At 63.2% G+C, this 4,452-nt stretch overlaps 1 protein-coding gene across 1 annotated transcript in view; it reads left to right on the top strand.

The window, feature by feature from the left end:
• Nucleotides 1-4,452, top strand: part of ULK1 (unc-51 like autophagy activating kinase 1) — a 36,812-nt gene that overhangs the window by 563 nt on the left and 31,797 nt on the right. The gene's annotated exons all lie outside the window — the stretch shown is intronic.

The following is a 4,452-nucleotide window of genomic DNA, read 5'->3' as shown; positions in this document are numbered from 1 at the left end:
CCCAGCAGGCCCTGGAAGGCAGGCTGGCCGGCAGTCGGCTCCTGTGCTGCCCCCAGTCCTCTGGGCCCCGCAGTGGGCATGGAACGGGGACCTGGATGCCCAGCTTGGGGACCAGGAACCCGCCGTGGCAGATGTACCTGCCAGAGTGCTGACTAATGGTTTTGAAACCTGTTTACCGAGGACACGGGACAGGCCAGCCGCCCTGCGGAGGGAGGTTCCCAGGCAGCCGTCTGTTTCGGTGGCCTCCTCCCTCTTGCTGTCAGACTCTGCTGTGGCCTTGGGGCTGGGGCATGTCATGTGGTGACATGTGGGGCAGGACCCAGGTCTAGTGTGACAGCCAGTACCTAGAAGCCAGGGACGTGAGGACACTGCACTGCAGGGCCAGGAGGACTGCCCTCCCCTCCCACAACTGCTGCTCCCATCCCCCTCCCCTCGTCGCCCTCTTCCTACCCCCACAGGACCCCCAGACCTCAGCCCAGTGGCCCCACGCAGAGTGGCGTGGGTGTAGGGACAGGCCGGGCTCCCAGGGTGGGCTGTGCTGCACTGCCCCGGCCCTCCCCCATGCCTGCTGCCTCCGGTTGGGTCACGCTGCTGTGGGCAGCAGCCACTTCCTCCCAGTGGCCACACTGCGGCTTCCTTGGCCTCTCCAAGGCGCAGGAGCAGGGCTGCTCGGCGGGGCTGTGGCAGCTGTTGCCCATGGATGTGCCACCCTTCCTCCCGACCTCGAGGTCTCCGTTTGAGACAGGCACCAGAGATTTTGTTTGTTTACTTTTTTTTTGGAGAGGTTTTTGCTATAGATAGGCGCGTGCGACAGACAGAAAGAGACAGAAAGCCAGACAGAAAAAGACAGAAAATGAGAAATCATCCCCCCGGGGGGGAGGGCACGCCGCAATCCCTTCTCCATTCTCTCAGGATCTTGGGCACGCATGCACACGTGCCCGGCGTGAGTTTTTTTAAGCCACCAGGTCCGGGACGCAAACTGCGGTCGACTGCATGGGAGTCCAGCGACATAGCCATTATGCCAACTGCTGGTCCCTTGTTTGTTTACTTTTTAGAGAGATTTTTGCTATAGGGTGCGTGCACCTGCTGGAGAGACAGAGACAGAGATAGAGACAAAGTGAGAAGTCACCCCTGGGGGGATGGCCATGCCGCTATCACTTTTCCATTCTTTTCTCAGGATTTTGGGCACACGTACATGAGCCCAGTGTGAGTTTCAAGCCTTCAGGTCTGGGATTCAAACCATGGTCAAACATGGGAGTCTAGAGACACGACCGTTATGCCATCTGCTGGTCCCGATTCCAGAGCTCTTAAAAACGGGGAAGGAGTGAGTTGGCTAAGAAGGGCACAGGGGAGAAGGTGATTCTGCCCCCCGTCCAGGCGGTTCCTCTCTGTCCTTGGGGAACCTGTGCTGTTTCGGGGTCCCTGGGGTTGCCCTCACCAGGAGCAGGGGTGTTCATGCACGTCCTTTCCCCCAGCCCGTAGGGATGGGGCGCAGGGCCGGGCTCTGTCACCTCCGGGCTGTGCGTCTTCGGGAGCGGTGCAGCTGGGAGGATTGAAGGAGAGCGTTTGCCTGGCTGTGGGGACCCTGTGGGGTGAGCTGTGTGCCCAGGGTGACTGTTGCTGTTGATGCTGTGTGACCCTCTCCTGAGGGCCTGCAGTTGGTCTCGGCGAGTGGGGCGATGCCGCGGCCTTCGCCGTGGGAGGTCTGAGTGTGCACTCCTGGAGGCGGAGCCCCTGTCCTGCAGAGGGGTCAGCCCGTGGTGGCCAGTTGTCTTTCTCTGCCCTTCCTTGCCAGGAGGCGGCTCTGTGGTCTTCATCTTAGCCCACGTGAGAGCCTGGGTGGGCCTCTGTCACTTATCGTGCGGTAGGCCATGTCCAACACGCTCGGAGCATAGGTGGCTCCTGTCTGTGGCCCACATCTCTAGCTGGCCATGGGTCCTCTGGCTGCAGTGCCGTCCCCCTGTCTGAGCTCCTGCTAGCATGCCGTGTGACCTGTGGTAGCTGCCACCCCTGTGTCTGCACCCCTCAGGAGCGTGGCCGTGAGAACAGCTAGGGCAGGCCGAGTGTACAGCCTGGTGGCACAAGTGCACCACATGGCCATCCCCCAGCCCACGGGGGTGCAGGTGAGGGGACCCTTCTATGGTAGGCGGCAGTGTTCCCCCGCTGCTGCCTGTCTGTGGGGACCTCTCAGTCCTTGGTGGTTGTTTATACAAAAGGGCGACATCGGGGGACCAGCAGTTAGTGTAATGGCTGTGTCGCTGGACTCCCATGTAGTCGACCGTGGTTCGAGTCCCTGATGCGGCGGCTTAAACTCACGCCGGGCACCTGTGTGTGCATGCCCACGATCCCAAGAAGAGAATGAAGGGATTACGGTGTGGCCATCCCCCCAAGGGGTGATTTCTCGCTTTCTGTCTGTCTTTCTGGCGAGCGCACACGCCCTATAGCAAAACCTCTCCAAAAAAAGAAAGGAAAAATGAAGTGACACCGGGCTGGGTGGGTACGTGGGAGCAAGGTCCCTAGGCTTGTGCTGAGCCCACCAGAGCTGCACCTGACCTCGGGGGCAGACGGTGGTTCTGGTCCCATCTTGGCATGGCACGTGGTGTCAACACGTTCTTACCTTGGAGAGGGCTGCTGCCTGGGTCAGGGTGTGGGGCTGCATGCCTGACCCTTGCCCAGTGCGGCGCGTGCCCCAGGCCAGCACGCCCTTGGCGGGTGCCCTCAGCCAGTCGTCCCAGCCAGACAGGGCTCCCCTGCTCCCCGACTTCCCTACCGAGCCGAGGCTGTGCCACCTAAGGATGCCTTTCAGGGAGCGCCAGGTGGGCGAGCCAGGATTTGTTGGGATGCCCCTTTCTCAGAGAGGGCCAGGGGCGGTGGTGGAGCCCCGCAGTCGGGTAGCCCTGCCCCGAGATGGCCCAGGGGCCCTCCCCACCCCCAAGGCTGCTGCGCCCTGGTGTAGACCGTCCCGCTCGCGCCCCTGTCCTCGCCCTGGCACTTGCCTCCTTGAGCTGTTTGAACCTCCTTGCGGGCACCTTGCTCGCCGTGGCACCCTGGGAGTGGTCTAGTTCCAGTTCCCAGGAGTGTGTCCCTGTGGTAGCCGGTCCCGGGTGCAGTTACCCCGTGCAGCGGCCATCTCTGCTTGGCTGCCAGGCATGGCTTTCGGGTCTCGGGAGGCCTCTGTAGCATCTGCTCCCTCAGGGGTCTTGCCAGCTTGCAGTGCCTTGCACCAGCCAGTGGCCTTGGTCTCCCGAGCAGGGACTCAGGGTCAGGCCACGTCTCCCCAGTTGCTGGAGCACCTGCCACCAAGCTCGAGCCCAGACCCCGGTCAGGGCAGGGCTGGCAGCACGTGGGTGGGCAGTGCAGAGGTCCCTGCAGGGTGAAGGCTCCCTCTTGGGTGGGGTCCAGACCTGCTCCACTTGGACCACACGATGGCTTTCCACCCCTGCAGCCGGCCCGGAAGGTGGCTCCAGAGGTAACTAGGTCAGCACCCGCCAGTCCCAACCCAGCCACCAGAAGCACGGCTGTGGTGGGAGGCGGGAGCCAGGAGCCAGGATCCTATTAAGCAAGCACCTCGTAGGCGGGCGTGCAGCAGAACAGGCTGCCAGGCGCCAGCCGTGCATGAGACAGGAGCCTCTGCGCACGGAGCCCAGCCGGCCCGGCCCAGTCCCCAGAACCCCAGTGTGTACCAAGGGATGGAGGGTCTCATTTTTCCCTTGTGAGGCTGTCTTGAGCCTAGGGCATACGACTTGGGCCTCCTACCCTCCACAAGAGGACAGCCCAGCAAGTGGCCAGAGTGGCTTCTGAGTCCCTTGGGGATGGAATCTCTGACCTCTCCCATATTTTCCCCTTTCAACAGGCCGTGGTGCAAGGTGGGGCCTGCCCTAGGGTGGGGCGGGGTGCTGAGAGCCTGGTGCGTTTCTGGGGAGCCTGGGGGGGACGTGAGCCCCGGCCCAGTGAGTGTGACACAGCTGGCCCTGAGACCTGACCCTTGGAGCGCCAGCCCATCGGGGCTGTGTGGTTGGCATTCTCACAGGGGCTCCGGGCAGTGGCCCTGGCCCTCGGGTGTTGGGGAGGCCAGGGTGCACGTGAGCACCAGATGGAGCTCGGTAGGGGCAGTAGGGACAGGACCCGATGCCCCTTAGGGTTCTGGGTGGGCTGATGCTGAGGCCAGTCAGCCGTGGCCCCAGGACCCAGAGGCAGTTTGCCGAGAGAAGGCTGGGAAGGCTGAGCAGGCAGGAGGAGGGCTGGGTGGGTCGAGGCCATGGGATGGGCCTGGCCCTGACACCTCCCTGGGAGCGCTCCCCACGGCCACCGGCAGGTGCTGCCAACTTGGCTTGGCCTCACTTCTTGGTTCTTCTTGGCTGGCGGCCGCAGGCGGAACCTCCTAGGCAGGTCATGCCGACTCAGACAGTGGCCGGCTTGCCCGGGAGCCCTGGCCTCGGGTCCACGAGGGCC

This window comes from Tupaia chinensis, unplaced genomic scaffold, assembly GCF_000334495.1.
Source record: "Tupaia chinensis unplaced genomic scaffold, TupChi_1.0 Scaffold000211_1, whole genome shotgun sequence".
NCBI classification, from domain to species: domain Eukaryota; kingdom Metazoa; phylum Chordata; class Mammalia; order Scandentia; family Tupaiidae; genus Tupaia; species Tupaia belangeri.
This window is presented reverse-complemented; position numbering and strand designations above follow the sequence as displayed.